Source organism: Mustelus asterias, chromosome 4, assembly GCF_964213995.1.
Source record: "Mustelus asterias chromosome 4, sMusAst1.hap1.1, whole genome shotgun sequence".
Taxonomy (NCBI): Eukaryota; Metazoa; Chordata; class Chondrichthyes; order Carcharhiniformes; family Triakidae; genus Mustelus; species Mustelus asterias.
Window position 1 is genome coordinate 104637728 of NC_135804.1, and position 27919 is coordinate 104665646.

The 27919-nt window shown below is 44.7% G+C and overlaps 1 protein-coding gene across 6 annotated transcripts in view; it reads left to right on the forward strand.

The window, feature by feature from the left end:
* The window catches only part of clcn5b (chloride channel, voltage-sensitive 5b), a 140289-nt gene that overhangs the window by 2364 nt on the left and 110006 nt on the right, over nucleotides 1–27919 (forward strand). The window contains exon 1 of one of the 6 annotated variants that reach the window (XM_078211516.1): nucleotides 15736–15918. The exons of 2 other annotated variants lie outside the window; for them this stretch is intronic. The gene's annotated coding sequence lies outside the window, so the exon portion shown is untranslated. Of the gene's footprint in view, nucleotides 1–15735; nucleotides 16208–16266; nucleotides 16444–27919 lie in introns of those variants that run through there. 3 more of the 6 variants (XM_078211517.1, XM_078211512.1, XM_078211518.1) reach the window with 3 other exon arrangements.

Sequence of the window (27919 nt, forward strand, 5' to 3'; positions counted from 1 at the left end):
TGAAGTAAAATTTCTGAGCTAAAGTTATTGTTTAGATAAGTATTTTACTTGTATCATATTGAGCGGAACTAGTTTGTGCCAGAGGCCTAAGACTAGTGCAAACAGGGCTTCCCTTGTTACTGAGCCTACTTTTAAAAAACATTCACTCTTGGGATGTGGGTGTTGCTGGCGAGGCTAATAGTTATTGCCTATTCCTAATTGCCCTTGAGAGGTAGTAGTGAGCTGCCTTCTTGAACCTTTACTGTCCATGTGATGTAATTACACCCACAGGAAGACGTTCCAGGGTTTTGACCCTGAAAAAGTGAAAGAAAGGCAATAGAAATAGGAAGTAGGAAGGGCGGCACGGTAGCACAGTGGTTAGCACTGCTGCTTCACAGCTCCAGGGACCTGGGTTTGATTCCCGGCTTGGGTCACTGTCTGTGTGGAGTTTGCACATTCTCCTCGTCTCTGCGTGGGTTTCCTCCGGGTGCTCCGGTTTCCTCCCACAGTCCAAAGATGTGCGGGTTAGGTTGATTGGCCATGCTAAAATTGCCCCTTAGTGTCCTGGGATGCGTAGATTAGAGGGATTAGCGGGTAAGATATGTAGGGATATGGGGGTAGGGCCTGGGTGGGATTGTGGTCGGTGCGGACTCGATGGGCCGAATGGCCTCTTTCTGTACTGTAGGGTTTCTATGATTCTATGATATTTCCATGTCAGGATGGTGAGCGGCTTGGTGGGAACTTCCAGATGGTGATGTTCCCATGTGTCTGGTGCCTTTGTCCTTCCACGTAGCATCAATCATTGGTTTGGAAGGTGCTGCCTAAGGAGCACTAGTGAGTTCCTGCAGCACACAGGTACACACTGCGGCCACTGTGCATTGGTGGTGGAGGGAACAGATGTTGGTGGATGGGATGCCAATCAAGTGGGCTGTTTTCTGGATGATGTTAAGCTTCTTGAGTGTTGTTGGAGCTGCAATCATCCATGCAATTGCAGAATATTCCATCACATTCCTGACTCATGCCTTGTAGATGATGGACAGGCTTTAGCGAGTCAGGAGGTGAGTTACTTGTCACAGGATTCCAAGCTTCTGACCTGTTCTTGTAATGTGGAGATGCTGGCGTTGGACCGGGGTAAACACAGTAAGAGTTTTAACAACACCAGGTTAAAGTCCAACAGATTTATTTGGTAGCAAATGCCATTAGCTTTCGGAGTGCTGCTCCTTCGTCAGATGGAGTGGATATCTGCTCTCAAACAGGGCATACACAGACACAAAATCAAGTTACAGAATACTGATTAGAAAGCGAATCTCTCCAGCCAACCAGGTCTTAAAGCTACAGACAATGTGAGTGGAGGGAGCATTAAGCACAGGTTAAAGAGATGTGTATTGTCTCCAGACAGGACAGCCAGTGAGATTCTGCAAGTCCAGGAGGCAAGCTGTGGGGTTACTGATAGTGTGACATAAACCCAAGATCCCGGTTTAGGCCGTCCTCATGAATGCGGAACTTGGCTATCAGTTTCTGCTCAGCGACTCTGCGCTGTCATGTGTCGTGAAGGCCGCCTTGGAGAACGCTTATCCGAAGATCAGAGGCTGAATGCCCGTGACCGCTGAAGTGCTCCCCCACAGGAAGAGAACAGTCTTGCCTGGTGATTGTCGAGCAGTGTTAAAACTTTTACTCTGTTCTTGTAGCCATAGTTTTTGTGTGGCTAGTCCAGTTCAGTTTCTGGTCAATGGTAACCCCCAGAATGTTGATAGTGGGAGATTCAGCAATGGTAATGCCATTGAACGTGATGGTTAGATTCTCTCATTGAAGCTGGCCATTGCCTGGCCCTTCTGTGGCACAGATGTTACTGGCCACTTGTCAGCCCAAGTTGCCGAACATTGTGCAATCACATCTTGCCTTATAATAGAAGGAAGGAATTGATGAAGTAATTGAAGACAGCTGGGCCTAAGAAATTACCCTGAGGAACTCCTGTAATGATATCTTGGAATTGAGGTCATTGATCTCCAACAGCTACAACCATCTTCCTTTGTGCTAAGTGTGACTCCAACCAGAGAAGAGATTCTGATTGACTCCAATTTTGCTGGGGCTCCTTGATTCCACACTTGGTCAAATGTTGCCTTGATGTCAAGGGCAGTTAATCCCGCTTCATCTCTTTTGTCCATGGTTGAACCACGGCTGTAATAAAGTCAGGAACTGAGTGGCCCAAGCAGGGAACCCAAACTGACCATCAGTAAGCAGATTATTGCTGAGTCAGTGCCTCTTGGTAGCACTGTTGATGACCTCTTCCATCACTTTATTAATTATCAAGAGTAAACTCATGGGGTGATAATTGGCTGGGTTGGATTTGTCCTGCTTTGTGTATACAGGACATACCTGAGCAATTTTCCACATGGTTGGGTAGATGCCAGTGTTGCAGCTGCACAAAAAGTTTGTTTTGAAGCACAGAAAGTTCTGGTGTACAAGTCTTCAGTACTAATGTCGGAATATTGTCAGGGCCCATAGCCATTCCAGTATCCAGTGTCTTCAGCCTTGATATCATGTGGAGTGAATCAAATTGGCTGAAAACTGGCATCTGTGATGCTGGGGAGCACTGGATGAAGATGGATTATCCATTCGGCCTTTTGGCTTAAGATTGTTGAAAATGTTCCAGGCTTATCTTTTGCACTGACGGGCTGAGCTCCTCCATCATTGAAGATGGGGATATTCGCGAAGCCTCCTCTTCCAGTAAGTTGTTTGATTGTCCACTACCATTCACGACTAGATGTGGCAAGACTGCAGAACTTAGACTTTTTTGTTGCAAAAATATCTGAAAGAGCATTACAGACATTTCAAAATGGCCATCTCAGTGCAATGATATTCAAGTTTTCTACAGAGGTCATTTTACACTCTAAGATGCTTCAATACAGTCAAAAAAAATCATGATGCACATTTAAAAATAGCTATTACAAAAACTGCAATGGCATTTAAGCTGTCTACATAGATCAAGTTGCACTCAGAGGTGCTTCAATACAATTGTAATACATGTAATACTCACCGTATACAGTCAATATGAGTCATACAGCCCGAGTGGTTCTGTACAATTCCCCTTCCCTTGGTACTTTAAAGCATCCCTCTGCATGTCAGTCTTGGCCTTTGAAATGTGCCAGAACTTAGACTTGTTTTTGCAAAAATATACTTTATTTGTAAAATATCGTAAAGAACAGATGAGTTTTTTTTGCAAAAGTATACCTTATTTGTAAAATATTTGAAAGAACATTACAAATATTCAAAGTGGTCATTACACAAAGTGCAATAATATTCAGGTTCTCTACATACATCATATCGCACTCTGAAGTGCTTCAATACAGTCAATGAAACATTACAGGCATTTCAAAATGATCATTACAATCCATTGGTTGTGGAATCATTTAGCTCTGTCTATGGCTTACTGCGATGCTGTTTGGCTTCACCAGGTTGACCTAAGTTTTAGATCATGCCTAACGGATGTTAGCGAACTAGATGGGTTTTAACGGCAATTGTTTCATGGTCATCTGGAATCAAAAGTCTAATGATTTTTATTGAATTCAAATTCGTAGTCCAGTGACAATACCACTCTTCCCCCTTGTTTCCTGCATTTTCTTGACTCCAGTTCAACTCGAGGTAGAGATGAGCCAATGTCATGGCAGTGTGTACACACTAAGCACTGAAGATACAAAAAGCATAAGAATATCAGAAATCTGGAACAATGGTGCTCCAGAAGGAAACACGACAGGATAATTAGATGAAGAACGGGACAAAACACAGGGTGGTTCGCAAACTCTATGGAAAGGCTGCTTTTCTGTTTGGAACTAAGAAAAAATTAGAATTTCAGAAGCTCTTGTGGAAGTGATGTCCCAACAAGCCAAAAGGAATTGAATCCTAAAAACTGGTGTGAATCAGGGATGCAAAAGAGCTAAGCGTTTGATTCAGAGGACAGATCGTGAACCTGCTGTTATTGGTTGTTGGTTGAAAAGGATCTCTGGAAAGCTACACCATCAGCAATGACATTTAGAGGGAAAGAGGGTTTGTAGAAGTCTGCCTTGCTGATGTTAATCATACCCTTGAAATTTTAAGAGGTGAAAGCTGTTGGACAGGACTCCTGACCTTTCATGAAAGAACAGCATAATGTAGCTATGTAGTGCCACATGTCTGCAAAGAGTAATGTGGGTGTTTGTAGTCATGTTGGACATAGTGGGTGGAATTTTCCCAAAATTGCAGAGTGCTCGATCAGGCGAGAAAAGCAGTGGGAAACTCGCTGACTTCACAGATGCCTTTTCTTTCCTGATTAAACAGCATTCCGTGCAATTTCAAAGTGCTGCCCAGAAGGAAAGAACTGTTCGGACCAGTTTTACTGGTGTTCCATTTTAAAGTATACAAGACCAGTATTCTAATTTTGCTGTTTTACTTTTTTTTCTTTCTGGGTGATGGGAATCTCACAGCCAGCGGTGGGAAGGGGCCTTACCACACCAGCAAAGCCAGGTTCTGAGATTGGGTCACCCTACTCAAAGTTACGCATAAGCACAGCCTCCACCATCACCACCCTGCACCCACCCCCGCCCCCCCCCCCCCCCCCCCCACCTCTCCCATCCTCCTGGAGATCAGGACTCCCCTCCCCGCCTTGGAGATTGAGGTGGCCACCCACCACCACCACAATGCTAACATCAGGGAGCCCCACCACCCCCATACAGTTATCAGGACTCTCCCTCTACAACCTCCCCTGCAGTCATCAGGGTACTCCCCCCCCCCCCACCCTCCCCCTCCCGAAATCCCGGAACCAATGGAGGAGTTTTATTCCCCTGCCAGAGCACCCTTGGCAAAATCCCTTGGTGCTGCCCTTAGAGGCACTGCCTCAACCCCCAGAGTCTCCAGGTACCTCTGCGACCCTGGCATCACAACTGGCTTTTGCTTTTGAAAAGCAGTAGCTGACAGGGCAGAGACGTGGCAAATGGAACTCAATCCAGAAAAATGTGAGGTAATGCATTTGGAGAGGGCAAACAGAGGAAAGGAATACTCAATTAACCTTGGAGTGCACATCAACAGCACTCAACAGGGCAACAGGGCAGCACGGTGGCACAGTGGATTAGTACTGCTGCCTCACAGCATCAGGGACCCGGGCTCGATTCCCGGCTTGGGTCACTGTCTGTGTGGAGTTTGCACATTCTCCTCGTGTCTGCATGGATTTCCTCCAGGTGCTCCGGTTTCCTCCCATAGTCCAAAAATGTGTGGGCTAGGTTGATTGGCCAGATTAAATTGACCCTAATGTCAGGGGGATCTGTAGTGTGATCATGTGCAGTTACAGGGATAGGGCCTGGGTGGAATTGTTGTCGGTGCAGGCTCGATGGGCCGAATGGCCTCCCTCTGCACTGTCGGATTCTATTCTAACAGGTTCAGAGTGTCATGCCATCTTGGGGAGAGGTTACATCGTGCGAGGATGCTACGGAATGAGCCCTTTAATTATATTGAAATTTATTTAAATGCATGGAAAGCAGGTTCATGCTCACCCTGTTTAAGGCCTGCCCAAAAAAAAGCTGACGGCTCAATAATATTCCTTACTTGTAAAAATAATTATATGGCTTTTGCAACTTCTTAAAAAAACATGTAATTTACAGCACAGAAACAGGTTATTCAGCCCAACAGATCTATGCTGGTGTTTATACTTCACACAAGCTTCTATGTTATTCATGTCACCTTAAAAAACTATTCCCTAGAATCATAGAATCCCTACATGCAGAAGGAGGCCATTTGGCCCTTTGAGCATGCACTGACAACAATTCCACCCAGGCCTCATCCTTGTAACGCCACATATTTACCCTGCTAATCCTCCTAACACTAAGGGGCAATTTAGCATGGCCAATCAACCTAACCCACACATCTTTGGACTGTGGGAGGAAACCGGAGCACCGGGAGGAAACCCACGCGAGAACATGCAAACTCCACACAGGTAGTGACTCGAGGCTGGGATTGAACCAGGGTCCCTGGTGCTGTGAGACAGCAGTGCTAACCACTGTGCCATCGTGCCGCCCACAAGTTAAATGCCTCTGGAAGTCCATGTAATTAACATCTATTGACATTACACCGTTCACTATTTTAGTCACCTCTTAAAAAAATTTAATCAGGTTCGTCAGGCATGACCTATCCTTTACAAATCCATGCTGGCTCTCTCTGATTAGCTGAAAACGTTGAAGGCATTCAGTCAACTTATCTTTAATTAGAGACAGCAATTTGACAATGTATGTTAGGCTAACTGATTTATAATTCCATGCTTTCCCTCCGTCACCTCTCTCAAAATGTAATTTTCCAATCAAAAGGGGTGGTTCCTGACTCAATAAGAGTTTTAGAAAATTATAGTTAGAGCATCTGCAATATTCCCATAGCCCATATGAAGTATAAACACTGGCATGGACCTGTTGAGCTGAATTCCTTGTTTCTGTGCTGTAAATTCCATGTTTCAAAAATAAAATTAAAAAGCGCACAACTACTTGTTTTTACAAGTAAGGGATATTCCTAAGTAGTCAGCTTTTTTGAGAGGGATTGTGTCAGCTTCCTTGATGATAATAGTCAGGTTTTCTAGGTTGGCATGTGTATTAAAAACACGTTTATACAATTCTCAGACTGATCTAGTTAATCAGTTGGTTAGATGCAGAGCCATTAGATTTTGGCAAAGGATCCATCTGCACATTTGCTAATCATTGGAAAGTTAACACTTAGCTAAGCCAGTTTGGGCACTGCTGCTGTCCATGTCAATGGTAGCATGGCAAATTTATCGTATGAGAATAAGAAAACAAAAATATTATATTTTTTACAATTAAAATATTATTGTAGAGGACGTAGCAACAAATCAAATACGTAGATCTTACAAACATACAAAATAAGAGCAGAAGTAGGCCATTCAGCCCCTCAAGCCTGCTCTGCCATTCAGTACGATCATGGCTGAGCTCTTTGTGTTTCAAGTTCTACATTTCCATCTAACCCTGATAACCTTTGATTCCCTTGCCTAATAAGAATCTACCTCAACTTTAAAAATATTCAGTGACCCCGCTTCCACTGCCTTCTGAGGCAGAGAGGTTCCAAAATCACACAACCCTCAGAAAAACATTCTCCTCATCTGTGTCCTATAAGGGTGACTCCTAATTTTAAAACAGTACCCCCTAGTTCTGGATTCACACAAAACAGGAAACAACCTTTCTGCATCTACCTTGTTAAGACCATTCAGGATCTTATGTGCTTCAATCGAGGCACCACTCATTCTTCCAAACTCCAGCGGAAACAAGCCCAGCCTGTCGAACCTATCCTCATAAGGCAACTCCTCATTCCAAGTATCAAGTCTAGTAAATCCCCTTTCTACTGCCTTTAATGCATTGAGATCTTTCCTTAAATAAGGAGACCAAATCTGCACACAATATTTGAAATGCTGTCTCACCAATCCCCTGTATAACTCAAGCATAACATTTTTACTTCTATGTTCAATTCCTCTTGTAATAAAGGATAGCATTCCATTAGCTTTCTTGATTACATGCTGTACCTGCATAATTTTCTGTGACGAATGCACGAGAACACCTAGATCCTGCTGCATACCAGAATTCTGCAATTGTTCTCTCTTAAAGTGATATTCTGATGTTTTATTCTTCCTGCCAAAGTGAGGAATGTATTTTCCCACCTACTCTATCTGCCAGATTTTTGCCCATTCACTCAACCTATGTGCATCTGCAAACTCATGTCTTCTTCACAACATACTTCCTTACCTATCTTTGTATTGTCTGCAAATGTAGCTACCAGGACTTCGCTCCCTTCCTCTAAGCTATTGATGTAAATTGTAAAAAGTTGAGGCCCCAGCACAGACCCTTGTGGAACTCTACTCATCACATTCTGCTAATCAAACACCCATTTATGCATACTCTCTGTTCCCTGCCCGCTAGCCAGCCAATCTTCTATCCAAGCTAATATGTTACTCCCTACACCATGAGCTTTTGTTTTCCCCAATGATCTTTGATAAGACACCTTATCAGATGCCTTCTGTAAATTCTGTATATCTACAGGCTCCCCTTTATCATTATTCCTTTAAATTCCTTTAAAGAACTCTCATAAATTGGTTAAACATGGCTTCTCTTTCACAAAGTCATGTTGACTTTTCCCGAAAACCTTGAGTTTTCATAAAATCATAGAATCTCTACAGTGCAGGAGGAGGCCATTTGGCCCATCGAGTCTGCACCAACCACAATCCCACCCAGGCCCTATCCTAATGACCCCATGCATTTACCCTAGCTAATCCCCCTGTAAGTTTTTCGGGCAACTCAGGCCTTTTTTATGAGCTGGGAAAAGGACTTAAACCCTAAAGAACTGTGAAAGTGGCCACACTTGGCTGCAGGACTTGACCAAAAATGTCCCAGGAAGCCCAGCCAGCCTGTGTGTGTGTGTGTGAAGGGGCCCAGTCCAAAAATTGCAAGCAGCCAGAAACCAGATGGACTGCTGATTAGGTTATCAACAGCACAAAAAGGAACTCACGACATCACCAGACTAGGCCGGCAGCAAGACAATGCACCTGGTCTGGACTCAATACAGGTGATAATGGCCTTGTCCCAGAGCGAGGAGAAGCCCATTTCCATAATGGGAAAACAATTAAACGATCTCCGATGGAACAATAAAGGACAGCAAGAGACCTATCACCTGGGATGGGACCATTTGGTCTCTATGGACTGTAAGATCGCAGCTGCAGATAACATTAGCAAGCCTCTGTCTGTGGAACTGCCGGATGGAAGGGGGGCGGAGTTGGCAGGAAAAGAATTCAAGTTTTACAATATAAAAGGATGGTTAGGCCGGCCATTTTTTCTCTTTTCTCTTCGGACCAGCATGACAGCACTCCTCTCCTGTTTCCTGCCTCTCGGTCGTCTCTAGCACGCAGCCTGAAGCCCACTGAGCAATTTAAACGAGGATTGTGAGTACCCTCTGGTAATTCGCGAAGTTCCCGAGATCATCATAGTGGATGAGGCTTTGGGGAAAGGGGGGGGCTTTTGCTTGTACCTTTCATAGTTTAAGACGTGGTAAACTTGTATAAAGTAAGAATTCCATGGTGTCCGTTTTAGTATTCCTTCCATAGCTATAGTCTTATAGAGCATAAGGCATGGTGTTTTGTTTTCCTAGTGTTTGGTGACCTTTGACCTTGATGTTTTAATAAATATATATATATATCTTTGACTTCCGTTGGAGTCCGTTTTGATCTTTTCAATTTCTCACCAATGATCTCTGACTAAGTCACAATATAAATATTCCTTACCATAATTCCGGAGTCTAGAACTGAGGGTACCCTGGGCGCTTCGAAACCGCCCACTCAGGAAAGGCTGCCAGGTAGTGGATAGGCAGCAGTTTCCTTTTCTCTCTCTTGGGAGCGCTACTCTAGTGAAGAAGACGCAAGGTGGCCATTGTTCCATCGGCGAGAGAGAGAATCACTCGGGCATTGGTGGGGTTTGGGTGACGGAGAACCAAACCTAAAATAAGCCCAGTGGAGTTAAAAAGAGGGATCCCGCTACACCCCTGACACCAAGGGGCAATTTTTTATCATGGCCAATCTACCTAACCCGCACATCTTTGGACTGTGGGAGGAATTCGGAGCACGCGGAGGAAACCGATGAAGACACGGAGAGAATGTGTAAACTCCATACAGACAGTGACCCAAGTCGGGCATCGAACCCAGGTCCCTGGCACTGTGAGGCAGCAGTGCTAACCATGGTGCCACCATGTCACCCCATCTATTTTCTGAGTGCCCAGCTATAACCTCTTTAATGATCGACTGTAACACCTTCACTATCACAGATGTCCATCTAACTGGTCTATTGTTTCCTGTTTTGTACCCCCCTCCCCTTGAATAGAGGGGTTACATTTGCTACTTTCCAGTCTGATGGAACCTTTGCAGAATTGAGAGGGAATTTTGGAAAATTAACACCAAAGCATCTAGCATCTGTTACCTCACTCATAATGAGCGTGGAAATGTGGAGAATACAAATTGAAATACAAATAATTGGGACTGCAATGTGAAGACAAAGGAACATTTTTAAACTTTATTTGGCAAAAATGACTGTGAGGAGTTCTAACTTTCAGTCAATTATACATTGTTTGTTCAGTTAAAAAAACCCAAAGTGGTTTTGCAGGTAAGAAACACTAAGCTGCTCATAAAGACAGTGAATTTCTACCCTTGTATCAGCTATTTGCTCACTCATGGTGGAACAGTGGTTAGCACTTGTGGTGAACCATCGTTGGTTCACCACTGGGGTTGTTATTGTATTACTGTTGGGCTAGGGTGTTGTTGTTATGGGGGTTGTACTATGTTGTTGGGATAGGGTGTTTACCTGTCCTGGGTGTTATCATGGCACACTCCAGTGGGGTCCCGCCTCCGGTGGCAGGGTATAAGACCCCCTGCTCCGGCAGGACCCCTTCAGTCTGAACGGGTGAATTTGTGTTAGTAGTTTCATTGTTAATGTATTAAAGCCTTCAGTTCTAAAGCCTTGTTTCCGGGTGCTCATTGAGGTGCATCAATTTAATACATTAACTGAGAATATGGAACAGATCCTAAAACCGGATCGTCTGACACTGGACCCACGTGCGGTCGGTGCAGCTAACACGTTCGAACATTGGTGGAAGTGCTTCGAGGACTACCTGGCAGCCTCGGTAGCTATCACTACAGACAGTGATAGACTCCAGGTCCTCCACGCAAGGGTAAGCGACACGATTTACCTAGCCATTCGTGCAGCTTCCACTTACCAGGGTGCCGTCGAGCTCCTAAAGAATAGGTACATTACGCCACCCAACGAGATTCACGCTCGTTATCTCCTCGCTACACGACGTCGGCAGTCGGGCGAGACCATAGAAGACTACGCCAATGAACTCCTGCAGCTTGCCAGGGGTTGTGACTGTAAGGATGTCTCCGCCGAGCAGTACATGCAAGACCTCGCCCGAGACGCGTTCGTAGCAGGGGTAGGGTCCTCGTACATCAGACTTAAATTATTAGAAAAGGGGAAACTCAACTTGACCCAGGCAATGGGGATGGCCGTGAGGTTGGAGGCGGCGTCGAAGAGCTTGGCGCTGTACCCCGAGGACCACGTGCAGTCAACGTGGTTGGAGCAAGCTCTGCTCCCTCCTCGCCCCGCGAACCCGCGCTCCCAGATCGATTCGACGACGGCGGCAGCTCCAGGTGGCCAGCGATGCTATTTTTGCGGTGGGGCCAAGCATCCACGGCAACAGTGTCCGGCAAGAACGGCAATCTGCAGCCAGTGCGGTAAAAAAGGCCACTACGGCAAAGTCTGCAGGTCCAAACCTAAAAACGGCAGTGCAGCTTGTAACCCTCCAGAACGGAGACCATCTCTTTCGGCGCTGCAGTACCCACGAGGTCCGACCACGTGCGATCTCAGGACGGCGCCATCGTGGCAGACAGAGGAGGAGGAAGACCACCAGGAGTCGCTGCGCTTGGAGCCCTCGGCCACATGCGATTCATGGGGGCGGCCATCATGGTCCACGACGACTAGGAGCGACCAGCAGGGGTCCTCAGCATCCACATCGGCAGCATGCAGCAGCGACCAGCAGGGGTCCTCAGCATCCACATCGGCAGCATGCAGTGACGCCCAGGGGCCAACGGTGGCGTCGATCTCTCTGGATCAGACCAGGCATTACAGACTGGAACATTCTATGATGGAGGTAAAGGTTAGTGGCAGAACTGTAAATTGTCTGTTTGACAGTGGGAGCACCGAAAGTTTCATACACCCTGAAACTGCTAAAAGGTGTGGACTCCGGGTTCTCCCTGCCAAACAGACAATTTCCATGGCATCACAGTCCCGGTCTGTACCGATCCAAGGACAATGTATGGTAACTCTTGAGGTACAGGGCACAGTTTACGAGCAATACAGGCTCCTTGTGCTACCTCACCTTTGCGCGCCAATTCTCCTCGGACTAAACTTTATGGCCCACATGAGGAGTGTGATCCTACAGTACGGTGGGCCACTCCCTTCACTGGCAGTAGGGAACCAGCCGCAGCCTCCAAATTGCCCAAAGCGCCCCGCGTGCAATCTATCCACCCTGAAGATCACGACACCATCCCTTTTTAAAAATCTGGTACCTGGCTGCAAGCCCATCGCTACTAAAAGTAGGCGTTACAGCGCTGAGGACCGGATCTTTATTAGATCTGAGGTTCAGCGGCTCCTCAAGGAAGGGATCATACAGGCCAGTGCTAGTCCGTGGAGAGCGCAGGTCGTGGTAGTCAAAAGCGGGAACAAACCTCGGATGGTCATCGACTATAGTCAGACCATTAATAGATACACGCAGCTGGATGCGTATCCTCTCCCGCGCATTTCTGATATGGTCAATCAGATTGCGCAGTACCGAGTGTTTTCTACCATAGACCTTAAGTCCGCCTACCATCAACTCCCCATCCGCCCAGAGGACCGACAATATACGGCTTTTGAGGCGGATGGTCGTCTATACCAATTCCTCAGGGTTCCATTTGGTGTCACCAATGGGGTCTCGGTCTTCCAGCGTGCTATGGACCGAATGGTGGACCAGAACGGGTTGCGGGCTACCTTCCCGTACCTGGATAACGTCACCATCTGCGGCCATGACCAGCAGGACCACGACACGAATCTCCAACACTTTCTACGCACTGCATCTCGCCTGAATCTGACCTATAACAGGGAGAAGTGCGTATTCCGTACGCATAGGTTAGCCATCCTCGGATACGTGGTGGAAAACGGGGTCATTGGCCCTGATCCAGACCGTATGCGCCCACTCACTGAACTTCCCTTGCCCGCTAGCACGAAAGCACTGAGGAGATGCCTCGGGTTCTTTTCGTATTATGCACAGTGGGTCCCCAACTACGCGGACAAAGCTCGTCCGCTCATTAAGTCCACGACCTTCCCACTTACGCCGGAGGCCCAATTGGCCTTCAAGGTTTTGAAAAGCGACATCTCGAAAGCCACGATGCACGCGGTGGATGAATCCATCCCTTTCCAGGTGGAGAGTGATGCATCGGACTTCGCCCTAGCCGCCACACTAAACCAGGCAGGCAGGCCCGTCGCGTTTTTTTCCCGCACCCTTCAAGGCCCAGAGATTCGGCACTCAGCGGTGGAAAAGGAGGCTCAGGCCATTGTGGAGGCAGTCAGACACTGGCGCCATTACCTGGCAGGTAAGCGGTTCACCCTGATCACGGATCAACGATCCGTGGCGTTTATGTTCAGTAACACGCAGAGGGGCAAGATCAAGAACGATAAGATCTTGCGGTGGAGAATTGAGCTCTCCACCTATAATTACGATATTATGTATCGTCCAGGGAAGCTCAATGAGCCCTCGGATGCCCTCTCGCGCGGAACATGCGCCATCATGCAGGAGGACCGCTTGAAGGCTCTCCACAATGATCTGTGTCATCCTGGAGTCACCAGACTCTACCACTTCATAAAAGCCCGCAACCTACCCTACTCGGTGGAGGAGGTCAGGTCAGTTACTAGAAGTTGTCGGATTTGCGCAGAATGCAAACCACACTTTTATCGACCAGACCGGGCACATTTGGTCAAGGCCACTCGCCCTTTTGAGAGGCTGAGTGTAGATTTTAAGGGCCCCCTTCCCTCAACGGATCGGAATGTCTATTTTCTTAACATAATAGACGAATTTTCCCGGTTTCCGTTTGTTTTCCCCTGTGCGGACACGTCGACTGCCACCGTCATCAAGGCATTCAGTGAGCTTTTTACCCTGTTCGGGTACCCCTGCTATATTCATAGCGACAGGGGCTCGTCGTTCATGAGCAACGACTTGAGGCAATTCCTGCTCTCATTCGGGATTGCCTCTAGTAGAACCACGAGCTACAACCCTAGGGGTAACGGACAGGTGGAAAGGGAGAATGCTACAGTCTGGAAGGCTGTCCTACTGGCACTGAAATCCAAGGGCCTTCCAGTCTCCCGGTGGCAGGAGGTCCTTCCAACTGCGCTCCATTCTATCCGCTCCCTCCTGTGTACGGCAACCAATGCTACTCCCCACGAGAGGATGTTCTCATTCCCTCGGAAGTCGTCCTCGGGGACCTCATTGCCAGCCTGGTTGACGTACCCAGGACCCGTCCTTCTGCGGCGCCATGTGAGGGCTCGCAAGTCCGACCCCTTGGTCGAACCGGTCCAACTCCTCCACGCCAACCCTCAGTATGCCTATGTGGCATATCCTGACGGGCGAGAGGACACTGTCTCCATTAGAGACCTGGCGCCCGCAGGGGACGTAGCAACTCCTGTCGCTCCTATTCCCCCAGTCACAGATCCACTACTCCTCATTACTTCCCCAGACGTGGCGCGGTCAGCACCGGGACCAGTGCATAACACTTTTACTCCCATGTACAGCTTGCCTGAGACTCGGAGATCGGCGCCACCATCATCACCACCACCACCACCACCAAACGTTCCAGGATCCCCTGCACCATCGCCTCATCAGGGCCGGCCGGCCCGGGAGTCTTTGAGGGGACAGCCAGATGTTGTTTTGAGAGAGCCACCGCAAGCACCTGCTCCGGTTTCGCAACCGGTGTTGAGAAGATCGCAGCGTCGGTGTGGTCCTCCAGACCGTCTGGACTTGTGAATCCTGTTATTTTTTTTGTCATTGTCTGTTTTCATCCACCCCGCCACCTTTGGTTCCTAAAGGAGGGGTGAATGTGGTGAACCATCGTTGGTTCACCACTGGGGTTGTTATTGTATTACTGTTGGGCTAGGGTGTTGTTGTTATGGGGGTTGTACTATGTTGTTGGGATAGGGTGTTTACCTGTCCTGGGTGTTATCATGGCACACTCCAGTGGGGTCCCGCCTCCGGTGGCAGGGTATAAGACCCCCTGCTCCGGCAGGACCCCTTCAGTCTGAACGGGTGAATTTGTGTTAGTAGTTTCATTGTTAATGTATTAAAGCCTTCAGTTCTAAAGCCTTGTTTCCGGGTGCTCATTGAGGTGCATCAGCACTGCTGTGTTACAGTGCCACGGACCTGGGTTTGATTCCTGGCTTGGGTGACTGTGTGGAGCCCGCACAGTCTGCCTGGGTTTCCTCTGGGTGCTCTGGTTTCCTCCCACAGTCTGAAAGATTGACTGATTAGGTGCATTGGTCATACTAAATTCTCTCTGTGGCAAAAGGTGGTTTGCACAGGACGAATGTAAAATGTCTGAAACGTTTCCTTTACCGTATTGAAGCATCTCAGAATGTTACTTGATGTATGTAAAGAATCTGATTATTATTGCTTTTTGTGTGATGGGCATTTTGGAATGATTGTAATGTTCTCACAGATTTAATAAATAAAGTATATTTTTGGGGCAGGAAAAGGATTTTCACAGTAACTTCAATGCAGTTGAAGTGTGGGGTGGCAAAGTGGTTAGCACTGCTACCTCACAGCAGCGGGGACTTGGGTTCGATTCCCGGCTTGATCACTGTCTGTGTGGAGTTTGCACATTCTCCGTGTGTCTGCGTGGATTTCCTCCCACAATCCGAAAGATGTGCCAGTTAGGGTGCATTGGCCATGCTAAATTCTCCCTCGGTGTACCTGAACAGGCGCCAGAGGGTGGCGACTGGGGGATTTTCACAGTAACTTAATTGCAGTGTGAATGTAAGCCTACTTGTGACACTAATAAATATTCTTTAAACACCTCTCTTAGCCGCTGTAAGATGGTGACCCTGGGTCAGGAGATGCTGCTGCGCTGGCAGGACTAGGCCCCGGTCTCCATGGTGATTGTGGCTCCGCTATCATTTCCGGGTGAGCTGGCGAGGTCACGGCGGGGAGGCTGGGCTGTTGTGATGTGTCGGTGCTCTAACGGAGTGGGGAACGGGCGGCAGAGCGGCTCTCAGGCCGGCCCGCCACCACTTTCCCCCCGGAGTGTGTGGATACTGCCGAGGGCAAACCCCGGCCTGATCTCGGCGTAGAGGCAGCTGTCAGGTAGGGTGGCTCGCTTGTCTTCTTTCTCACCATCTCCCTTCATTTCAATCTATTCCTCTCTCAGGCTCTCAGCTTTACACTGCGTTTTAATCGGTTTAAAAGGCTGCTTAGTTCTCGTTGGGTAGAAGTGTGAGAAGGTTAGTTGAACTGTCACAGCACCGCCCTCTTCCAGCCACAATATTTCCGAGTCCACTTAAAATCTATTTCTTCATCCAAGACTGAAGCTAATTGTAAAAGACAACTTCTCTCTGAGGGTGCAGATCACGAGGATATTTATACAGCCGGTGAGGTAATTTGCAAGGTTTTTTGTTCGTGATAAGATTGCGTTCCTGAAGATAGCGGCTCTGCTCTGTGTTTAACTTCACTCGTAACTTTAATGTTGCGTTGAAGGGATCGTTTCATTCCAAGTTATTTCTCAGTAATTTTAGAGTGGATCTTCAATACATTCACGTACTCGCTCTGGAAGAACTGTTTATAGATTAAGTACCTGGTTATGTGCGCCACAGAGTCATTACAAACTGAACAGTGAGTGCGAGATTGATTTTTTTTTGGTTTGTGCTGGCTTAACTGAACTCAACTGGGACCTTGGTATACTTGCTTTAGGGGAGAAAACGTATAAGGTTCCTGCTTTGGATCTAGATATCCATGCTTGAAAGCACATTTGTGGGGATCCTTGGTAAGGGCAGGTTTTGACTTCTAGGTTGAATGGACTGTTGATGCAATGTAGGCATGTAAATATTAAGGCCCTCCCACCTTTTGATCTTAACAAATAGAGATGACGGATTTTTGCTTTCAAAAGAACAAGAGAAGAAATTGCATAATTTAGTTGTGAGTAGCATGTATCTGGTGGCAATTTTATAAGATATTTTAATGGGATTGGAGTGCTGCTGTAGGGCTAGCATTAGTTGGCTATCCCTAATTAATTACCCTTGAGAAAAGTAAAGGTGAGTTGCATTCTTGAATGACTGCAGTCCATCTAGTATGGATACAGTATTTTTGGAATAGAGTTTCAACTTTTTTTAAATCCAGTAATAGTGAAGGATTAGTGATGGAGTGTGACTTGGAAGAGAACTTGCAAGCATTAGTGTTCCCATATGTCTGTTGCCCTAGTTCTACTAGCTTGTGGAAGTCACAGGTTTGGAACGTGCTGTCAAAGGAGCCTCGGTGAGTTGCTGGAGTGCATCTTAGATGGTACGTACCTCTACCACTTTTCATAAGTGGTAGAGGGAGTTAATTTTTTAAGTTGGTGGATGGGATTGCTATATAGCTGGTCCAGTTCAATTTCTGGTGAATGTAAACCATGGGATGTTGATTAGTTGGGGATTTTCTGATAGTAATACCAAGCGGCAATGGTTAGATTCTCTCAAATTGGAGATGGGGAATGCAGAGGAACTGCAGGTGTCAGCTAAATAACTAACAACTCTCTCAATTTACCAAACTTTACCTAAACTCTAAATCATGCAGCATCAGTTGCATGATGCAGTGTTCGTCATGGCTTTCTTTTGAATATTATTTTCTCTTCTGACTAAGTGCTTTAAGTGCAATCAACAATACTATAGCGGAGAAGAGCACAGAAATGTGCATTCTTGAGTTTACTTTGTCTTTTATTGTTAATCAATCTGCTGTTATATTTACGTAATCAGAGCAATTTAAATTTTTCAGGTTAGAAAAAAGGCTTAAGAAACCAATGTAAGGAAGTAGGAATAAGCGTAGGAGGAGGTGGGGAAGTTGTGAGAAACCCGGGCCCCTTCAAAGTTGAGGCCTCAATATTCCCTTTGTTCCTCTCTCTTCGCTTGATTCAGATCTTAATTCAGACTTTGTTCTTGTCCTCCTCGAGAACATTCCCTCATAGCACTCTTATTCCACGTTTTCCTCCTTTTTCTTCTTCCCGCTCCCGCATTTCCAAAACACACACAGCTTTTGACAAACATATTGTCCATGAAGCCTTCTGCAAATCTACACTGTAGGCTTGGGATCATGGAATCTATAGAACTTGAGGCTATTTGTTAAAATAAATAAAGTTAAAGATTATTTATTAGTTATAAGTAGGCTTACATTCATACTGCAATGAAGTTACTGTGAAAATCCCCTAGTTGCCACACTCCGGTGCCTTTTTGGGTATACTGAGGGAGAATTTAGCATAGCCAATGCACCGAACCAGCACGTCTTTGGACTGTGGGAGGAAACCAGAGCACCCAAAGGAAACCCACGCAGACATGGAGAATGTGCAGTCTCCACACAGACAGTGACCTAAGCCAGGAATTGAACTTTGGCCCATGGCGCCTCTGTTGGCTCTTTGGAAATCTGTCCAAATAGTCCCACTCCCGCTTACAAAGATTTTCACGTTCCTTCTAGAACAGGGTGGCCAAATGTGGATGTATTACGGTAACTGTACTTCATTTGCTGTCCCTGAGCTGGATCCAGAAAATGATGAGCGTTTTCCAATTTTAGCAGTTACTTTATGAAACAACAATCAAAGTGACCTGGAATTTTATCACTTTAAAAGAACACAGTTGCACCTTACCAGCAGAGTAATAGTGCACATTACATGGTGTTGCACTGTACTTTTATACAAGTATGTATTTGCCTTACCATGAGTGACACCAAAGCTCCACTATTACAACGACTTATACATAGTGTCTTTAACATAATGAAACATCCCTTGGCACCTACTATATATCAATATATACAAAGAAAATTGAATTTTGAAAGGGTAAAGGTAGAAAAACTGTTTTCACTTATGTGGAAGCCCAAAACTAGTCAAAAAATGAGTCACCAATAAATCCAGTTCCGAATTCAGGAGAAAATTCTCTATTTAGAAAGTAGTTTGAATGAGGAACTCATTCCCACACAGAGTAATTGAGGTGAGTAATTTAGATGCATTTCAGAGGAAGTTTAAAAAAAGGAATAGAAAATATGCGGATAGGGTTAGATGAAGAAGATGAGGGAAAGGAGGCATAAACATTTGGCATGGACATGTTGAGTCAAATACCCTGTTTCTATGCTTTAATTTATTAGAAAGTGATGTATTATAAACTTTCTGCCTTGGGTTTCGGAGCTAGAAAAGAGCAATTCCACCCATCAGTGCAGTAGATCTGACTGAGGAGAATGGATTCTCATTTATCCTCAAACAGTTTTTGAAAAGTTCTGAGCACCACTTGGATCTCAGCAAAACTGAACTTTTTTAATGGTATTGCAGAACAAGGGTTCACATACAGGGCAGGGAGGAACCTGTGGTTCCCAAAGTTCTCCAACCAATTGGGTTTTCCTGTGCCAAATTCTCTGGTCGTTCAAACACTGCCGTTGCTGCAAGCGAGAACAGAGAATTTGGTGCTCAGCCAAATCTCCATTCACTGCAACAGGATCAGAGAATCCCACTGGTGTGAACATCTGGAAAATTCCCATCCCAGCCTTTCTGGGCCTGTTATGGACTAATTGATTAGTTTGATTAGTAAAAAACTCCCATTATCATTGTGTCATGTGACTACCAGGATGGTAGAAGGTGAACTGGATGGACCTTGGTCTTCCATCATCAATTCCTGTGATCCTGGATAAGAATAAGATTCTCTGGGTACAGACAATCCTCCGGCTTGCGATACAATTTGTTCCTGAAAACCGCCTTGTAACTCGAAACACTGTAACTTGGAACTGATTTTCCTATAAGGTACAATGCTATAAATAGGGGATTGGTTCCTGAACCCTATTTCACTGGATCACCCCTTATTTGATGTTTTGTAGTTTTGAGAAAAAAAGCTGTTTACAATAAGGGTTAAATAAACTCAAACTTATTTGTGAAACAGGCATCCGACCTGCCAGTTTCCACTTGGCAGTTTTCAACTGGGGCGTTTATCAGATCTGTGAGATTTTCTATATCTGAGAAGCAATTTGCTCTTGCAGAGGTTGTGAAAGGCAGAACATAATGGAACATAACAGTTGGTAACTGACTGCTGGTATGGCATCGTAAAGTCAAAACTAGTATTGTAAAGCCAAAAAAAGGTCTAAATTTATAAATGTCAAGTCAAAGACTGCCTACAATAGATTCCTTCCAATTCTGAAGTATCAAATTGTTATCAATTGAGGTACGAGTGCAATGGTTGGCCTCTGCATTCCTGGAATAGGAAGGGGACATTTGGCCAGCATTTCCTCTCTTGATTGTCATCCAGCAGCCACTTCAAGAAGTGGGCATCCATGGCCATTTGGTGATGCTCTTGTTGGAACTCTTAATTGGAATATTTGAGGGGGTTGTTGGCAACATCAATTCCTTCAAGAGAAGAGGAAAATAATAATAATATACAAACTGCCCATGATGCAATTTTTTCAAATATTTATAATTATGCTCTGGAACCAGGAACAGGAAACAGTGTTGATCAAAAAGCATTTTTGTTTTCATTGGAAACATTTAAATCATTGTTTTGTAAGAGGGAGGTCGTGCCTTACAAATTTGGTGGAGTTTTTTGAGGAAGTGACAAAAACGGTTGACAAAGGAAGGGCCGTGGATGTCATCTATATGGATTTCAGTAAGGCATTTGACAAAGTCCCTCATGGCAGGTTTGTTAAGAAGGTTAAGGCTCATGGGATACAAGGAGAGGTGGCTAGATGGGTAGAAAACTGGCTTGGCCACAGGAGACAGAGGGTAACAGTCGAAGGGTCTTTTTCCGGCTGGAGGTCTGTGACCAGTGGTGTTCCACAGGGCTCTGTACTGGGACCTCTGCTATTTGTGATTATATATAAGTGATTTGGAAGAAGGTGTAACTGGTGTTATCAGCAAGTTTGCGGATGACACAAAGATGGCTGGACTTGCGGTTAGCAATGAACATTGTCGGACAATACAGCAGGATATAGATAGGCTGGAAAATTGGGCGGAGAAATGGCAGATGGAATTTAATCCAGATATATGCGAAGTGATGCATTTTGGAAGAAATAATGTAGAGGGGAGTTATACAATAAATGGCAGAGCCATCAAGAGTATAGAAACACAGAGGGACCTAGGTGTGCAAGTCCACAAATCCTTGAAGGTGGCAGAACAGGTGGAGAAGGTGGTGAAGAAGGCATATGGTATGCTTGCCTTTATAGGACGGGGTATAGAGTATAAAAGCTGGAGTCTGATGTTGCAGCTGTATAGGACGCTGGTTAGGCCACATTTGGAGTACTGCATCCAGTTCTGGTCACCGCACTACCAGAAGGACGTGGAGGCTTTAGAGAGGGTGCAGAGAAGGTTTACCAGGATGTTGCCTGGTATGGAGGGTCTTAGCTATGAGGCGAGATTGGGTAAACTGGGCTTGTTCTCCCTGGAAAGATGGAGAATGAGGGGAGACCTAATAGAGGTGTACAAAATTATGAAGGGTATAGATAGGGTGAACAGTGGGAAACTTTTTCCCAGGTCGGAGGTGACAATCACGAGGGGTCACGGGCTCAAGGTGAGAGGGGTGAGGTATAACTCAGATATCAGAGGGACGTTTTTTTACACAGAGAGTGGTGGGGGCCTGGAATGCGCTGCCAAGTAGGGTGGTGGAGGCAGACACGCTGGCATAGTTTAAGACTTACCTGGATAGTCACATGAGCAGTCTGGGAATGGAGGGATACAAACAAATGGTCTATTTGGACCAATGAGCGGCGCAGGCTTGGAGGGCCGAAGGGCCTGTTTCCTGTGCTGTACTGTTCTTTGTTCATAGAAAATTTTAAATCATCGAAAATTTTGACTGGAGAATAAAGTAAAATGATGTGAATACCTACACACACAGTTTTGTAAACTGTATATGCAATGACCAGTTTCTTGCTGTTTGGCCTCTTTCAGTAAGATAATGTGACTTTCCAAGATTTAGACTTGGAGTAACCAATATATAGCTACCAATGGTGAAGAGTTGATATATGAAAGTAGCTTTTTGTTTCAATCCCTGATCTTTCAATTCCTCATTTTTTAAAAATTAAGATAGTCATACTAGAATGAGAACTATCAGAGCATGCACTAGTAAACATGCAGTAAACTGGCTGCAATGTACAGTTTTTACTTTAAATTGGCTTTGTACTTTGATTATTACAAAAAGATTTGTTGCATTTTCATTTTCATGTTTATTGCTTCTCTGAATTATTATGAAGTTCAAGTATGTGCAAAATGCAAGAAAAGAAAAAGAAAGTTTAACTTGATTTTGGTGAAGCGTGGTAGGAAATATAAAAATTGCCTCAGATGATGTTTGAAACCTGTGAAGTGACTTGTGTTGTAAGTTAAACAATGCATTGTGTAACCTGTTAAAGAACATTCCTGAAGTACCTGGCAAATCATAGACACACCCTTTCCGCTTAGGTACTTGACAATTAGGGAAGTTGTTCTTTGGATAAAAATAAATTCTTGAAATTATATGAACTTTGTATCATGTCATGAATGGTTACCACACAGAAGAAGGCCATTCAGCCTGTTGTGTCTATGCTTGCTCTTTGCAAGAGCAACTCCATTAGTCTCACTCCCTCGCCCTTTCCTTGTAGCCCTTCAAATATTTTCTCTTAAGGTGCTTATTCAATTCCTTTTTAATAGTCACAGTCAAACCTACCTCCAACACAAATTCTAACCACATGGAATCCCTAGAGTGCACAAGAGGCCACTCAGCCCATTGAGTATGTTTCTATGAGTCTGCACCGACTCTCTGACAGAGTATCATACCCAGGCTCTCTCCCTCACCTTATTCTTGCAACCCCACACATTTACTATGGCTAATCCATCTAACCACATCTTGGGACACTAAGGGGTAATTTAACATGGCCAGTCCACCTAATCTGCACATTTTAGGACTGTGGGAGGAAACAAGAGCACTCTGAGGAAATCCATGCAGACATGGGAAGAATGTGCAAACTCCACACAGTCACCCAAGGCCAGAATTGAACCTTGGTCCCTGGTGCTGTGAGGCAGTAGTGCTAACCGTTGTGCCATCCATAATGCTGTGTTCTTCCTCATGTTGCACTCGCCTAAAATCCGTGTCCTCTGGTCTCCCTTGTGCCAATGGGAACAGTTTCTCCCTGTTTACTCTGTCTAGACCCTAAATTGTTTTGAACACCTTTATCAAATTCCCTTGCATCTTTCTCTGCTGTAAGGAGAACAATTCCAGTATTTTAAGTCTATCCATGGATCCAGGAACCATGTTCATAAATCTTTAGTGGATCCACTTTTAAAGCCTTTGTGTTCTTCCTGAAATGTGGTTCTCAGAATTCTACAGTAGAGATTGAACAAGTGTTTTATTAAAGTTTATCATAACCTCTTTGCATTCATAATCCACACCTCTATTTATAAAGCCCAGGATTCTGTATACTTTTTGATAGTACAGAGCTTAAGTACTATTGAGAAAAAAGACATGTCAAGCTTTTCACCTTGCACTCATCAGGACAGATGCAAGAATACCAAATTTCAGAGAGAACAGAAATTCATACTGCATGAAAAATGGGGTGCTGATTGGTTTTCAGATCAGCTCTGATTGTTTGAGACATTGCCATGATGAATGAACTAGGGAGCTATTATCTCCTAGCTTTTGATTATTCATTAAAAACATGCAATGCCTGAATATATTCTTTTGTTTTGCTGGAAGAGAACAGGTCGCTGCATATGAATATATATAGCTTCTGGCAAGCATAAATGACTACATTGTGAGCCTGAGTCATAATCTTAAATTGATGGTGTAATTCTGAACACACTTAGCATTGTTCACCAAGTGCTGTTTAATCATGTAATCACATCTAACGTTACATTATTATTTGAGTTTTGTAAGCATGGGTTGGTTGAGTACCTTCAGTAGTCTGACTATTTTGAACAGCTAAAGGGATATGCTGTTTGATACGATTTGCCATAATTTAGACTTACAGCCTATGTATCTGGCACTGCAGGTTTAATGTGGTGTATGGGGTGCAAATCAAGTGGGTTGCTTTGTCCTGGATGGTGTCAAGCTTCTTGAGTGTTGTAGGAGCTGCACTCATCCAGGCAAGTGGAGTGTCTTCCATCATGCTGCTGGCTTGTGTCTTATAGATGGTGCAGTCTTTGAGAAATCACACACCACAGGGTTCCTCCCCTGTCCTGCTCGTGTAGCCACAGTATTTGGTTTAATTTCTGGTGAATGTAAACTCCCAGGTTGTTGTTAGTGGGAGATTCAGCGATGGTAATATGGAATGTCATGGGGAAATGGTTAGGTTCTCTCTTGTCAGAGACCTGGCACTTGTTGGTGCGATTGTTATTTGCAACTTATGAGTCCAAACCTGAATATTGTCCAGGTTTTGCAGCATATGGATACTGCTTCAGTATCTGAGAGTCACAAATGGTGCTGAACATTGTGCAATTATCCTTTAACATCCCCACTTAAGACCTAATGATGGAGGGAAGATCATTGATGAAGCAGCTGAAAGTGGTTGGGCCTCGGAGGCGACCCTGAGGCACTCCTGCAGTGATGTACTGGGGCTGAGATGATTGACCTCCAACAACTACAGTCATCATCCTCTGGTGCTCAGTATGACTCCAACATGCATGAAAACAATGAGATTATAATGTTTATTAATTTATTCTTTTTGACACAAAAAACTGATCACGCAAAATTCACTTCCACTGTGAAAATTCAAAACTTCTCTATTTTCATTTTTAGTTGATGCCGTACTGTTATTTGATGAAGTGCTACAGGTCTGTCAGCAAATTTGAAGCCCATGAGGTAAAAGAGACAGTACGGCATAGATATGAAGTGTAGCTTTCCAAAAGGCATTTGACAAGGTGCTATATAAGAGGCTGATGCATGAATTAAAAGCCCATGGAAGCGGAAGAAGTGTGATAAGATGGATTGAAAACTGGCTGTCACATAGAAGACAGAGCGTTGGAATAAATTGGTCCTTTTCGGAGAGGAAAAATGTAACTAATGGAGTACTGCAGGGATCAGTTCTTGGCCTGCAATTGTTCACTATTCACGTTAATGACCTGGAGGAAGGAACAGAATGTAAAGTTTCCAAATTTGCCAATGATACAAAAGTAGGTGGAAGGATATGTTGTGATTCTGCAATGGGATATAGATAGATTGAGTGACAGGGGGAAATCGGGTAAATGGAGTTTAATGTGGGGAAATTTGAGATCATGCACTTTGGTAGGAGGAATCAAAAGGCAGATTATTATCTAATTGGAGAGAAACTGCCGGTAAGTAAAGCACAAAGGGATCTAGGTGTTCTAGTGCATGAATCACAAAAAGCTAGCAGACAGACCCAACAAGTATATAAGAAAGCAAATGGCATTTTGGCCTTTCTTGCAAAGGGGTTGGAGTTTAAAAATAGGGAGTTTTTGTTGCAATTGTTGCAATTTGTGGCAGTTGGTGAAGCTTCACCTGGAATAATGCGCACAGTTTTGGTCCCCTTACCTATAAAAGGATGTAGTAATATTGGAGGCAGTTCAAAGGAGATTCAACAGGCTAATTCCTGGAATGAGAGGGTTTTCCTATCAAGAGAGACTACATAGTTTGTATCAATATTCGTTGAAGTTTAGAAGAGTGAGGGGTGACCGTCAAACATATAAGGTCCTGAGGGGGCTTGACAGGGTAGATGGTGAGATGTTTTCACTAGTGGGAGCGTCGCGAGCAAGGGCACAGAGCTATAAGGAAAAGGGCTGGTGGAATGGATGGATGAGTAGCAGATTAAATTTAATGCAGAGAAGAATAAAGTGATATGTTTCCCTAGAAAGAATGAGAAGAGGCAATGCAAAATAAAGGATATGATTCTGAAGCTTTGAAGGAACAGAGGGACTAGGCAGTGGATATACAAAATTGTTGAAGTTGGTAGGGAAGGTTAAAAATACATTTGAGGCAAAGGGTACAAAAGCAATAAATATAGTAAACTTTGTAAAACACTGGTTTGGCCTTAGCTGGAGTCTGGTGCCTGATTCTAGGCACAGGATGGGAAGGAATTTGAGAATGGTTTTTGGGATGAGAGACTTAAATTATGCAGATAAATTGACAAGGCTGAAGCTGTTCTCCATGGAAAAGAGAAGGTTGTAGAGAAATTTGATAGAGATCTTGCAAATCTTGAGGGATTTGGACAGAGTAGAAGGAGAGAAACGCCCCATTGGAAGGTTTAAGAACGAGAGGGCACCAATTTAAGATGAATCGCAGATGAACTAACAACATGAGGAAAATTATTTTACGCAATGGGTGATTAGAATCTGGAATGTACTGCCTGAGGGTGTGTTCGAGACAAATTCAATCATGGTTTTCAAAAGGGAATTGAATAATTAGCTAAAGGGAAACATTTGCAGGGCTACAGAGAAAACATGCAAGAATGGAACTACTGACAGAGTTGCCCCTTACATAGTCCAGGTACAGACATGATGGGTCAAATGACTGCCTCCTATACTGTCACCATTCTTTTGTTTCTAAAGATAGTTAATACTCCAATGTTTCCAGCGTCCTTGATACGCTGACAATGATTTTATAATTTCAGAACATCTTTGTTTTATTTTACACATATAGGGTGAAGAAGGCATATGGTATGCTTGCCTTTATAGGACGGGGTATAGAGTATAAAAGCTGGAGTCTGATGATGCAGCTGTATAGAACGCTGGTTAGGCCACATTTGGAGTACTGCGTCCAGTTCTGGTCGCCGCACTACCAGAAGGACGTGGAGGCATTGGAGAGAGTGCAGAGAAGGTTTACCAGGATGTTGCCTGGTATGGAGGAGGGTCTTAGCTATGAGGAGAGATTGGGTAGACTGGGGTTGTTCTCCTTGGAAAGACGGAGAATGAGGGGAGATCTAATAGAGGTATACAAGATTATGAAGGGTATAGATAGGGTGAACAGTGGGAAGCTTTTTCCCAGGTCGGAGGTGACGATCACGAGGGGTCACGGGCTCAAGCTGAGAGGGGCGAGGTATAACTCAGACATCAGAGGGACGTTTTTTACACAGAGGGTGGTGGGGGCCTGGAATGCGCTGCCAAGTAGGGTGGTGGAGGCAGGCACGCTGACATCGTTTAAGACTTACCTGGATAGTCACATGAGCAGCCTGGGAATGGAGGGATACAAACGATTGGTCTAGTTGGACCAAGGAGCGGCACAGGCTTGGAGGGCCGAAGGGCCTGTTTCCTGTGCTGTACTGTTCTTTGTTCTTTGTATCCGATCTTTGGTGGTCTTTGAATCTTTCCTGCCCTTTTTTCTCTATAGTTTTAAAAAAATGTATTTTGTTTGTTACCTAGTCCATTTTTGATTTCAGTTGAACTAATTTACACTCCACCTAATATAGTGTCTTTTTAAAAAAACCTCAAGGGCGATTAGGGATTGGCAATAAATGCTGGCCCAGACAGTGATGCCTCATCCCATGAATTAATTTTTTTTAAAAATCTAGCTTTGCTGCTTTCTTCGGAGCACTGCTTCCTTGTTTGAAAAAAAAGCCGGATGAATGGATGGGGATTTCTAGTTGCATAAATACTAGTGCATCTGGCCTATAAAGAACTTTTGTTTTGAAGTTCTTAACTACGTCCATAAGTTTATTTGCATACAAATCTCTGGACGATGTACAACACTTCTGGTTAAAGTGGTAACCTGTTTGGATTTTTATGAGGGTGTGAAGCAAAGAACAATTTTTCTGGTTGCAGCATTGCTATTTCAGCAAATTTGGTTTTAAATACAGTAGAACTTGTAGCAATTTTAAACAAAAGTTTGAATTATTTGAGTAATGGTATTTCCATTATTCAAACACGACTAAATGTCATTTTCGTTCCTTCTCTGCCGAAGGTTCCAAGTGCTGCTGAGGTAGAGTTCCACTAATACAACCATCACAGGTGAGTGCTCTTCATAGGAGAGCCTGGGCAGGTAGTTGAATTATGTAAAGCGTCAAAGAATAACCCACTGTTGACCCCATTCAGCCTGCAGGAATTCCAGCAGGGAACATGAGTGAGGGCATTGAATTGTCATAGGAAGCTTCCTCTACAGAGGAAAGCCACTTGCAAAGAAGACATGATGAACCATAGTCATGTGTTAGGGTGGATGCCATTCATATGTTTGACTAT